Genomic DNA, 13,976 nt, shown 5'->3' with positions numbered 1-13,976 from the left:
TTAAAATCTTAATTGGTTTTTGATTTCTTAAACTTAGAAAATGAAAACACTTAAAAGAATTTTTTTTCAATAAAGTACAAATTATATTTCTGTTCGTTTTATATTGACATAGTATTTTTCAGGGAGAAAGACTGAGCCTCTTCTAAAGTTAAGCAACCGTTCCTTCCATAAAAACCTTAAATACCCCCTGGGTATATTTTATATCCCTTACCCCTAATCTCTGGGATTATTTCAACCCCAAAGTCCTTGTTACATGATATTTAGACCATTTTGAATAGAATAGCTATCTCAAAATTTCTATTAGATGCATTTCGAGACAAAACGACGCGTGTGTTTTTGAGGAGGTGGTGGGGGGGGGGTAGCCACCACCCGATCACTTTGACTCTTAAAAAGAACTTTAGGGATTCTGATTACCAATCCAATGAGAAAAAAAGGGGCGTGGGCTGGGAGGGGGGGCTGGCATTTGCCTTTTCATCACTTTCAACTAATAAAAAGGCACGAGTCTTCTCAATTTAAAATTAAATGAGCCTTTTTTGAACCTTCTACTACACAAACTTTCTACAGAAACCTTATATACCCCAGGGGCATAACATATGACTCTTGTCTTAAGGGCTAGGTGGGGAGGATTGTCGTCCTCAACGACATAATTTCCAGACCTTTCAAATACGTTGATCAAAATGGCCATATCAAAATGTAAATTAGAAGTGTTTGGGGAAATGATTGGCGTAGGTGGTGGAGGATTCTCTCTCCGAATACTTTCAACTACTAAAAAGCGTAATAACCCTTTCAATATCCAATCGAATTAGTCCTTTTTGAAATTTTTACAACAGCACTTTCTATAAAAAATATTATGTGCCCCCAGGGCATAATTTTACACCTTTGTTATAGGGGCTCTGGGGGGGAATTTGTTATCATTAAATACATAATTTCCAGAATTTTCAACTATGTTTAACAAAATGGCTATCTCAAAAGTTTGATTGGATGCGATTGGGAAAATGGTGGGCTAGAAAAGGGGGCTAGTTGACCTTCAAACATTTTTGACTATTAAAAGGGCACTAGCCCTGTCAACTTCCAATCAAATGAGCTCTTTTTGAAGTTTCTACAACATCCCTTTAATTAAAAACCTTATATGCCCCCAGGGCATAGCTGACCACCCTTGGCCTGAGGGTTGTGGGGGGTTGTCATCCTGAAAGATCTTATTTCCAAACCTTTCAACTACCTTGAACAAAATGGCTATCTGAAAAATTTTATTGGATGTGTTTTGGGAAAATGCGGTGTGAGAGGGAGGTTAGTTCCCTTCAATCACTTTCGACTCTTAAAAAGGGCATTAGCCCTTTTAATTTCCAATTGATGAGCCGTTTTTCAAGTTTCTACAACATCCCTTTCTATAAAAACCTTATATGCCCCCAGGCCATAACTGAAAACCTGTGCCCTGAAGGTTGGGGGGGGGGGGTTTCATCCTTAAAAACCTAATTTCCAAAACTTTCAACGACGTTGAACAAAATGCCGATCTAAAAAATTGTATTGGATGTGTTTGGGAAAAAGGTGGGCACGAGAGGGGGGTAAGTGGCCCTCCATTCACTTTCGAATATTAAACAGTACACTAGCACTTTTAATTTTCAATTTATCGAGCCTTTTTTCAAGGTTCTACGACAAAGCTTTCAATAAAACCATATATGCCCCCAGGGTATAACTTTTAACCCTAGCCCTGAAAATTGTGGGGGGAGTGTCCTGCTCAAAGACATAATTTCCAGAACTTCGATCTTTGTTTAACAAAATCGCAATTGAAATATGTTAATTAGATTTTTTTGAGAAATCATGGGCTTGGAAGAGGTGTTAGTTGCGTTCCAATCACTTTCGACCATTCAAAAGGGAACTAGCCATTTCAATTTCGTATCGAATAAGCACTTTTTGAAGTTTTTAAAACAACGCTTTCTATAATAACCTTATATGCCCTCAGGGCATAACTTACAACCCTTGCCCTGAGGGCTTTGGGTGGGGGTGTCATCATCAAAGACCAATTTTCCAGAACTTTCAACTACGTTGCACAAATGGCTATCTCAAAATTTTGATTTCATGTGATGGAGAAAGGTGTAAGCGTGAGAGAGGGGTTAGTTGCCCTCCAGTCATCTTCGACTATTAAAAAGGGCACTAGCCCTTTGAATTTCCAATTGCATGAGCCATTTATGAAGTTTCTACAACAAAGCTTTCAATAAAACCTTATATGCCGCAAGGGCCATAACTTACAACCTCAGCCCTGAGGGCTCTGAGGGAAGTTTCATCCTAAAAGACCGAATTTCCAGAACTTGCAACTGTGTTGAACAAAATGGCTATCTCAAAATTTTGATTGGATCTGTTTGGGGAAATGATAGGCGTGAGAGTGGGGTTAGTTATCCACCAATTACTTTTGACTATTAAAAAGGGTAATTTTTCTACCACAAAAATTTCTATAAATCCTTATATTCCTCCAGGGCATACCTTACAACCCTTGCCCCGAGGGCTCTGAGGGCATAACTTACAACCTTAGCCTGAGGAGTGTGGAGGGGGTGGTCTCCTCCTCAAACACATAATTTTCAGAACTCTAGTCAGAGGCTGGTGTCATCCTGTTTGCACATGACAATTTGCTCTTTCTGGCAGCGCCTTCACTTGATGTTTTATATAATAAAATTCATAATGCCGTTTCTGAATTTCTAACTTTTTCTCAGCAAAATTTGTTAACCCTAAACTTTTCTAAAACTTTTTTCATGATATTTTCTAGACTTTCGTCTAGTGCTGGAAATGACCATATCATTTTACAGAAAAAAAATACAAAAGAATATGCATTGTCAGTTTAATATACATACACTGATATTTAGTAATCAAAATGTTAATAATAGTTGATTTATTAAAGTTATAAAAGTAAAAATATTTATATTTTTTCAGTAAAGTGAAAGCCATGCTCCGCCTCGTGAAGGCATAGGGGTTTTGAGCCCAACTCATGTTAATTTCTGCTAGTTTTGAGTTTGACTCGGTTATTTATTGTAATTTCTGTTCGTTTCGGGTTTCATTAATTTATCAATGCTGATTTATGGTAGTTTCCCACTTGGTAGATTATCTAGAGCTAGTATAGGAATATATCTATAGAAATCAATTACATTTTTTTGTACAGTCAGCAGAGCACACTGAAGTTTAAGTAGCCTTAAACTTTGACTTAAACCGTTATAACTTGACCACTTCTTTCAGAAAAGAATTTTGGAGGGTTATTCCGTGTTGATAAGAAAAGAGGGTAAAGATGCAGTTTAGTTCTTCCTGTAGTGTAGGGCACAGGAGCCCTATGGTAAAGGTGCAGGTTTGTTGTCCCTTATAAAACAACTTATTTCAGCAGATACAAAGAAGAAGCCCATTTGCGGCATTCTGTGGGACCCCGAGGTCCAAAACTAGCATCAGATCCCGCGAATGGCAGTTTACGCTCGTCAAAATCTGGCTATACCGGCTACATGTGTCCCAGCTAAACGGCTTTTTAGCATGACCTGACTGATAATGACTGCAAAAAGATCAATGGATCCAGACAGAGCGAACAAACTCACTTTTGTTACATCAGTTGTAACTGAGGTGATGTAACCGCTGATTTAAAATAGTTGGTGTTGTTAAGCCATGGTATCTGACATGTATACATTGTTTTTTCGATGTTGTTATTTGTTTTGTTTTTTCACTTCCTTTTCGTATGTATTTGATGAAGAGGAGATGTTTGAACTTCAAACTTTGAAAGTTATACACACATTAGCCCAAATAATTAACAAGATGGAAATGACTAAACACGGGATTTTATAGGAACAATGCGATGTTAAACATAAACACAACAAGTAAGTAAATCAAGTAAGTTATCTTGTTCCTGTATGTTTTTAGCCAACCATTTAAAAATCCTTATTAAAATCAAGGTTGAACGTGCTTGGTGAAGTGGAATTTTATTATTATTTTTAATCAGAAAAATCGGCGCGCCACCAAAAACATTTCGTCGCCGCTGCCGATACTAAATCACACATTCGCCTTCGTCATGTCGGCGTGGCGCGGCTTCGGGGACTACTTTCCTCAATAATTCCAAACTGAATAATTATCTTCTCTGAAAATCAAATTTAAATGACAAATTTTTTAAATTAACGCCAACATATTAAACCTTTTAAAATATAGCCTACTACGTTTAATTTGACATATGATAAACTAGCATCCGGTATTGCGAAATTTTCTTGTCCGAGATTAAAGTTGAAAACGCATAGTTGAAAACATTTTACAGGGGAATACTAGCTCCCCTCATTCAGTGGCGGATGCACCGAGGGGGGGGGGGGATAGGACGAGGGGGTATACAATCACCTAGCGTAACATCTAAATCTCCTGACGCAAGTTTCTCAGATAAACCTATTTTACGCCCCCTAATTTTTTTTATTGGATCAACCTATTTTGCCCCTCCCACCAAAAAGAAATCCTTGATCTGCACCTGCCCTCATTGAATAACAAGGATAATCACTTTCCTCAATAATTCCAATCTGAATAATTATCTTCCTGAAAATTAAATTTAAATAACAAATTTGTTAAATTAATAAACCTTTTAATATTTAATGTTTCATTTGCGAAATGGTGAATTAATGACCAGTAGCTATTTTGAAATTACCTTGTCCGAGATTACAGCATATAGCAACACCTGTGCAAAAAATCGGTTTCGTCTGCTACCGTCCAGAAATAGGCAAATCATTGGACGGAAATAAGCAATATTGCGTCACAACTATTTGCAATGAGACGTTCACATGTCCGGCTATTACAAGATTTATCACTCTTAGTAAATTCAAAAATAGGAAGCGCTGTACAAGCAAAACTATTCAAATTGATAACCTACTTGTTCACAAAAGAAAGAGAATTCTTAAGTTTCTAGGTAGTAGGCTATAATTATTAAGTTTCGAGAAAAACTAAGCCTCTAGGTGGTATAATACAGTAATTAGAGTAGTTTAAATGTCAAAAAGTTTTCGAAGTGATTAAAGTGTCCGACTACTGGGTGTCTTAGCTAATGCATAAAATTATGATATCTAATAAAATGAAACTTGAACCTTCACCCTTTTCTTGACAAAAAATCTGCAGTCTTACCCGTTTGAGGTAAAACTGAAGAGGGGCTTCTGATCAACCCTAATTGTGTGTATGCATAAGCAACTGTATCTTCTTGGCACACCCTTTAAGAGACTTTTAAATGCCATACTTTGGGTAACCAAAAATCAAAATTACACAACAATGAAAGGATGCACTAAGTAAGTTTTTGCCATATTAGCTATTTTATACAAAGTTAAACTAAAAAAAAAATAGTTTGCAGTTTTGTCAAATAATTTTTCATCCTTACAAAAAAATTAGCTTTCTGTACCAACAATTGATTCTAAATACCCATACCTACTCTCCTTCTGTAGTCTCAATTCAAAGAAAAAAAAAATAAGCAGCTGATTTTGCAAGTCAGGCTACATCAGAATGACCTCAACTAAAATTACATTGAAGTTCAGTTGTGAGCAAAACAAATGCAATCACTCATCAGGCAGCACTGAAAATGTGCAGCACTCATCAGGATTACCAACTTTTTGGTCAATGATTATGTCCCTTGAGCATTGAAAAATTTGTCCTTTTCAGCCAAATTGTGTCCATATTTTGTCTGTAATATGTCCATCTTGAAATCTCAGAAACTAGTTTTTTTTACAACATGTAAACCTCTTTCAAAGTGGTTAGTTAACATCAAATATAATGAAAAAAAAGATTCATTTAGTTCACCCATAAAAAATGAACTAGTGTGAAAGCACAAAAGTCTTAAAAATATGTAAACATTAAAAAACAAATTGTTGGAGATAAGGCTGATCTGAGTCTTACCCGTTTGAGGTAAAACTGAAGAGGGGCTTCTGATCAACCCTAATTGTGTGTATGCATAAGCAACTGTATCTTCTTGGCACACCCTTTAAGAGACTTTTAAATGCCATACTTTGGGTAACCAAAAATCAAAATTACACAACAATGACAGGATGCACTAAGTAATTTTTTGCCATATTAGCTATTTTATACAAAGTTAACCTAAAAAATAATAGTTTGCAGTTTTGTCAAATAATTTTTCATCCTTACAAAAAAATTAGCTTTCTGTACCAACAATTGATTCTAAATACCCATACCTACTCTCCTTCTGTAGTCTCAATTCAAAGAAAAAAAAAATAAGCAGCTGATTTTGCAAGTCAGGCTACATCAGAATGACCTCATCTAAAATTACATTGAAGTTCAGTTGAGAGCAAAACAAATGCAATCATTAGGACTCCCCAGAAACATGAACACAGACCCCAAAGGAGTCTGTTGAAGTCCTTCTAAATAGGGGAATATTGAATCTTAACATACTTCAGACCTTTTCTAGTTCTAAAAATTTAAAATATAGGCTGAAATGACTTTCTAATTCTTAAGAAATTTGAAAATGTGCAGCACTCATCAGGATTACCAACTTTTTGGTCAATGATTATGTCCCTTTGAGCATTGAAAAATTTGTCCTTTTCAGCCAAATTGTGTCCATATTTTGTCTGTAATATGTCCATCTTGAAATCTCAGAAACTAATTTTTTTTTTACAACATGTAAACCTCTTTCAAAGTGGTTAGTTAACATCAAATATAATGAAAAAAAAGATTCATTTAGTTCACCCATAAAAAATGAACTAGTGTGAAAGCACAAAAGTCATAAAAACATGTAAACATTAAAAAACAAATTGTTGGAGCTTAAGGCTTATCTTCCTATAAGAGTTCTGCTTGACAGGTCTGGTCAGCATTTTCACTTCTTTTGGTAGGTTTTTGCCAATATGATTATTTTGTCTGCATGTCATAGGGTACAATCCAGGAGTCAAGCGACACTACAGAGCGCTAGGTAAGCTGGGTTGCCCTTCAATCAGGGGGGTGAGATCCCAAAAGGCATAATTACTGGACCTTTGAACAATGTTGAACAAAATAGATGTCTACAAATTCTGATTGGATGCTGGTTTTTGGATATGATAGGTGCATGGGGGGGGGGGTGCCTCGTCATTGAAACTTTGTAACCAATGAGGTGTATAACGTCATTCATTCTATAAAGATACACTTTTTTAAAAGTGGTTTTAGATTTAACATTATGTTTTATTTACTAGATAACCTTTTACTGACGTCATTGAAACTTTGTAAGCAATGAGGAGTATAACGTCATTCATTCTAAGAAGATACACTTTTTAAAAAATGGTTTTAGATTTAACATTATATTTTATTCATCACATAGCCTTTTACTGACGTCATTGAAACTTTGTAACCAATGAGGAGTACAACATCATTTATTCTATGAAGATACACTTTTTAAAAAGTGGTTTTAGATTTAACATTATGTTTTATTTACTAGATAACCTTTTACTGACGTCATTGAAACTTTGTAACCAATGAGGAGTATAACGTCATTCATTCTAAGAAGATACACTTTTTAAAAAGTGGTTTTAGATGTAACATTATGTTTTATTTACCAGATAAACTTTTACTGACGTCATTGAAACTTTGTAACCAATGAGGATTATAACGTCATTCATTCTGTGAAGATACACTTTTTAAAAAGTGGTTTTAGGTTTAACATTATTTTTTAGTACTTTCAAAAGCACATAGATATTGCAATTTTCTTTAAAATGAGCCCATAAGCAGTTTTAACACTAACAAAGAACAGAAGAATTTTCTCAGCTCTAAATGCTTGCAGGAAAGTCCATAAAAGCAAGTAAATAATTAAGAAAGATACTTATAGGAATAGTGCTAGTGCAATAGTGATGATAGTAGCAAGAAATGTCAAAACAAAAACATTCTTTTAATTTGCTTTCGGATGCCTGAAGAAACATAGGAGACTTTTCAGCCCCAGGGATTTTTGCAGAAATGATGTCTTATATATATACTATCTTTATAAGTGATCCATATTTGTGAATGTGTTTATGTATTGTTATGTCTCGAAAACTAAAAAAAAAAACATCTAGCCTAAAAAACCTAGGCCTAAAAAAACCATCTATATAGGTAAGAAGTTTGAGAAAATTCCTTAAGTGCCTTAATTTTGGAAAAAAATTATGTGAGTGACGAAGTTTTTATATACATCAATATTGCAATGACGTTGTCCACTTATGTGGAAAAATTAGAGATTCTCATGCTTGGAAATGTTTAGATTAAATTGCTTAAAGAGCAAAAATCTGGTAATTGCAAAAATGTTTGTATATATTTTGACTGGGGATTACAAAAATTCAAAAACCTTAAAAAAGAAAACCAAAAGTTTAAAGCTTAGAAGAAATCGTTGTTAGAACTCAGACTTGATTCAATAATCAAATATCTTTGGGAACCCTGCAGTATGAAACGAAATTGAATTGCGTAAAGAGTAAAAAACAGGAAATTGCAAAAATATTTTTTTTATATTTTAACAAGGGATTACAACAATTCAAAAACCTTAAAACCGAAAATCGAAAGTTTGAAGCTTAGTAGAAATCATTGTTAGAAATTGGATTTAACTTTGAAATTACAGCAATATGAAAAGACTTTAAATTGCAAAAAACTGGTAATTGCAAAAATATTTGTCTATACTAACAAGGGATTACAACAATTCAAAAAACTAAAAAAGAAAACCAAAAGTTTGAAGCTTAGTAGACAATCGGTGTTAGAAATCGAACTTGCTGTAATAATCAAATATCTTTGAATAGACTTCAGTATGAAAAACTATTTAATTGCGTAAAGAGCAAAAACTGGTAATTGCAAAAATATTTGTATATATTTTTACAAGGGATTACAACAATTCAAAAACCTTGAAAAATAAAACAAAAAGTTTGAATCTTAGTAGAAATCGGACATGCATGATAATCCAATATCTTTGAAAAGACTGCAGTACGAAAAGACATATCAGTATGAAAAACTTATCTAGAGGCAGACCCAAAACAAGAAAATTTGTAAGTGTTATAAATACTAATTTGTTGGAAGAAAAAGAAGTTTTTGGCCCACCATCTAAACAATTAACAAATCTACAAGCTGCCCATCATGTAATCACGTTTGTTAGTTTAGGTGGTTGCAAGGAATCATCATGTGTATTATCATCGCTTTCATTTTCAATTTTGACACGCTTTGATTCTCGCTCTCGCTCATCTTCTAACCCCATTTTTCGAGCCTCAAAAATCAGGCAACTAACTAAGTGCAATAAATGCAATGGTTTGTTCTTCTAATGATCGTCTTTTAATATATTATTTTCCGACGTAAACTTCAATCAGGATACAGCCTTTGGCTTTTTCTTGTTTGGAACAGTAAGAGACGAACCACAGAGAATCAGGCAGCTAATTAAGTCCAATATGTGCCATTGTTTGTTCTTTACTAGCTTTCATCTATTTTTAGAGCCATGACATCGATGAAACTTACATAATTCCAATTTATAATTGACTACACTGATACTTTATACAATCACTCACTATGGGCTATACTTCACTCTTTAATATAACTTTCCTATTATGTGGTATTGAATACAGTATTGAACATGTGATTACTGTTGGAAATTTTAACACTGTACAACTTCGGTCCTTATATATATACCACCTTTGTTTTCAACTATACTCTGTCTCGTGTTTTAAATTAATCCTTTATGTATTTGTTTTGATCTGACTCCTTTGTTAGGAACTATGGGTTTTTATATTTCTTAACATTGGACGTGATTGTCTCTTACTAGGTTGCTAGCTACTGCTGCAACCCGGATTGCTAGCTACCGCTGCAACCCGGATAACATTGGACGTGATCGTCTCTTACTAGGTTGCTAGCTACCACTGCAACCCGGAAAACCCGGATTCAGAAACCACAACATAATTTCGTGTTTTTTCTATTCACGTCATAGCTCTAATATAAAGCTATGACGACGTTCATTATTTATCTAGGAGGGTTTCAGACAAGGTAGTTCTAGTTATGTACTTTTGTTTTGATCTTACTCTATTTTTAGGAATTTTGGGTTTTTATATTTCTTAGCATGGGACTGATCGTCTCTTACTAGGGTGCTAGCTACTGCTTCAACCCAAATTATAAGAGGCAGCCTGGCTGAGTGGTCCAAGACACTGGTGTTAGCCACCAGTCTCTTCGGAGGCGTGGGTTCAAATCTTACCGCTGGTATACGATTATGTTTGAAAGACTGCAGTGTAAAAAGACATCAAAAATGCAGTTTTTGGTGGAAAAATTTATTCTCTTTTAGAAATAATTTATTTTAGTTACTATAGATTTTTAACCCAATTAATTTCCTTTAAAATGAGCTATTGAACAACCCTCTACGATGTTCCAGTGCCAAGCTATCTGTGGAAAAGAAAAAAGAAAAAAAAAGGAAAAAATATCCCGTTTAGGCAGAATGTTGTAGTAGCTGCCACTTTTCTTGATTTTCAAGCTAATATATTTCTCTTGCTGTTCAAGCCAAGAGACAGAAAGTTTCCTATACAGGGGTTTCGGACAAGGCGGTTCTATTGGTGTACTTTTTGTTTTGATCTGACTCCTCTGTTAGGAACTATGGGTTTTTATATTTCTTAACATTGGACGTGATCGTCTCTTATTAGGTTGCTAGCTACCGCTGCAACCCGAATAATCATATATATTATTATCGAACCTTATTACAAAATCATTATCATCAAATTTATGAATCAAAATCAATTTTATGCTGCATCATTACAAACAGGAAAAAGCCTACGGCTTTTTCTTCTTTGAAATTACAAACAGGAAAGCCTACGGCTTTTTCTTCTTTGAAATAGTAAGAGACGAACCTCAAACAATCAAGTAGCTAATTAAGTCCAATGTATGCAAGGGTTTGTTATTTCAATGATCGTTCTTTAATGTAATGATCGTCTCTTACTAGGTTGCTAGCTACCGCTGCAACCCGGATGTACTTTACGGGTTACAAACCAAAAAAATTTTGGTTCCAGGATACAATAATAAATTTGAACTGAGATGAAATACATTTTTCTTCCAGGAGACAAAAAGCAAAACTAATTTTAGAATGTTCATGTATTTTTGTTGTTTAAATTAAAAAATTACTATTACTGATTAGGCATCATAAATATTTTTGCAGTTTACATAATAGTTTTAGTGATTAAGCCAAAAAAGAAAATTTTGGTTCCAGGAATCTCGGTTACTATTGAGACAAGTAGCTTTTATTACTATAGAGTTCATTACCATGAACTGTTTTATTGCTTCAAAATTCAAATATCTTTGAAAAGACTGCAGTATGAAAATACATCAAAAATGCAATTTTTTTTACAAAATTGATTCTACTTTAAAAAGTATTTTGTTTTTAATTACAAAAGTGACTAGATGTTGCAATTGCCTTTAAAATGAACTATTATACAACTCTCTATGATTTTCAAGTGCCCAGCTAGCTGAGCAGAAAAAAAGTGGAAAGAAAAAAATATCCCGTTTGTGGAGAATAACGTGGTAAAAGTCTATTTTCTTGATTTTCAAGCTAATATATTTTCTTTGTTATTCAAGCCAAAGGGCGGTAAGTTTCCTTTATAGAGGATTCGGACAAGGTGGTTGTAATGGTGTACTTTTTGTTTTGATCTGACTCTTTTTTTAGGAGTTGGGGGGTTTTATATTTCTTAACATTGGAGGTGATCGTCTCTTACTAGGTTGCTAGCTACCGCTACAACCCGGATTTTCAAAAGGCTTTATTATATCTTTTCAGAACAAGTTCTTTTTTTTAATATCCCTCCTAAACCTATTTTTCAAGTTGAAGTACTCATCCTTTTCACCCACAACTTTACTTTACGACTTTTTGCACACCCCAACACCTAGCACTACTCTTCAAAAGGCTTTATTATATCTTTCAGAACAAGTTCTTTACATAATGTCCTTCCTAAACCAATTTTACTAGTTGAAGTACTCATCTTTTTCACCACAACTTTACTTTACGGCTTTTTGCATACCTCAACATCAAGCAATACGTCTCAAAAGGCTTTATTATATCCTTTCAGAACCAGTTCTTTACATAATGGCCTTCCTAAACCAATTTTACAAGTTGAAGTACTCATCCTTTTCACCCACAACTTTACTTTATGACTTTTTGCAAACCCCAACATCAATCAATACTTTTCAAAAATCTTTATATTTTTCCAGAAAAAGTGCCTTACGTAATGTCCCTCCTAAGCCTATTTTACAAGTTGAAGTGCTCAAGCTTTTCACCCACAAATTTACCCTACGACTTTTTGGACACACCAACATCAAGCAATACTTTTCAAAAGGCTTTATTATATCTTTCAGAACACATTCTTTACATAATGTCCTTTCTAAACCAATTTTACAACTTGAAGTACTCATCTTTTTCACCACAACATGACCTTACTGCTTTTCGCACACCCTAACATCATAAAATACTTTTCATTAGGCTTTATTATATTTTTTCAGAACAAGTTCTTTAAGTAATGTCCCTCCTAAACCAATTTTACAAGTTGAAATACTCATCCTTTTCACCCACACCTTTACTTTACGACTTTTTTGCACAGCCCAACACCAAACAATACTTTTCAAAAGGCTTTATTATATCTTTTCAGAACAAGTTCTTTACGTAATGTCCTTCCTAAACAAATTCTACAAGTTGAAGTACTCATCCTTTTCACCCACAACTTTACTTTACGGCCTTTTGCATACCCCAACATCAAGCAATACTTTTCAAAAGGCTTTATTATATATTCTCAGAACAAGTTCTTTGCGTAATGTCCCTCCTAAACTAATTTTACAAGTTGAAGTACTCATTTTTTCACCACAACTTTTTCAGTTTTCGAACATTTCCTTTGATTAGAATATTAATTTTTGAAAATTAAACCTGATTAAATTTAGCTAATATAAAATAATACCAGTTTCATAGCAATGATTCCCTAATCTGTATCGTCAATTATATATAGTACGTAAAACAGCCTATAGGATGACAAAAAAAATGACAATTTACAATAATTAAAAAGCACAATTCGTTTGAACAAAAATACATTTTGAACCATTTTAGTAAAGAGCAAATTCTAAATCACGGTTACAGCTTTGCCTGCAACCTTGTAAATGGTGAGCCGCAGCCAATAGTACCAAAAAGTTAAAAAATTTGTTAAGAAAACCTAGTAAAAGGCAAACTAACCCCAAGATAACTGAAAATTGAAAAAATACGTTTTTTAAACAAACTCCCTACTGAGAAAAATTGCCTTCTGACACTGATCCAGGAATGGTATCTATTGTTTAGAGTAATCTCGTAATATAAAAAAAGCAAGTATAAAATTATCTTTTTTATTCTCGTAACTTAAATAGTAAAAATTCATCGCGAAAAAAATTTATGATGATTTAAAAAAAAGCCTAAGACCCTCGAAAATGGCGTTAGATTAAAATAAAAAGTATACCATTAGAATCAACATGGTCGAAGACCTACATAGAAGGATTACTGTTTTCCACCTAGAACAACTTGGAAAATCAGTTTTTCTGTTTGTATTATACAAAGGATCTGTATTATTCAATATAAATGTGGATTTCGGTAAATTGGTTTTAGAGTTATCTTAAACCTAGTAGATAGACTCATTGCAATGGGTGTATTATACTTTGTTATGTTTATTTTTCAATGTTCTATGCGTCATATATGTAAAACAGATACAATAACTCCTGGGGGGGGGGGAGGAATTATGTAATTTGTAATCTTGAAATGTGCTTAGATAATTTAGTTTAGTTTTACTACTGATGACGGTCTAATATTTATTAACATTGGACGTGATCGTCTCTTACTAGGTTTCTAGCTACCGCTTCAACCCGGATTACTAACCTATACTATAATTAAGTCGCGCATAAAATTTAGTATAGGCAAGAGGTCTTTCTTTATTATAACAACCCGGAAAATCATTAACCATTAAAAATAACCAGATTACAAACTTTCTTGAAATAGTAAATGATGGGCCTCATACAATCAAGTAGCTAACTAATTCCAACGTATG

Source organism: Artemia sp. Qi Xiang Cuo, chromosome 15 (genome assembly GCF_049724085.1).
Source record: "Artemia sp. Qi Xiang Cuo chromosome 15, ASM4972408v1, whole genome shotgun sequence".
NCBI classification, from domain to species: domain Eukaryota; kingdom Metazoa; phylum Arthropoda; class Branchiopoda; order Anostraca; family Artemiidae; genus Artemia; species Artemia sp. Qi Xiang Cuo.
This window is presented reverse-complemented; position numbering follows the sequence as displayed.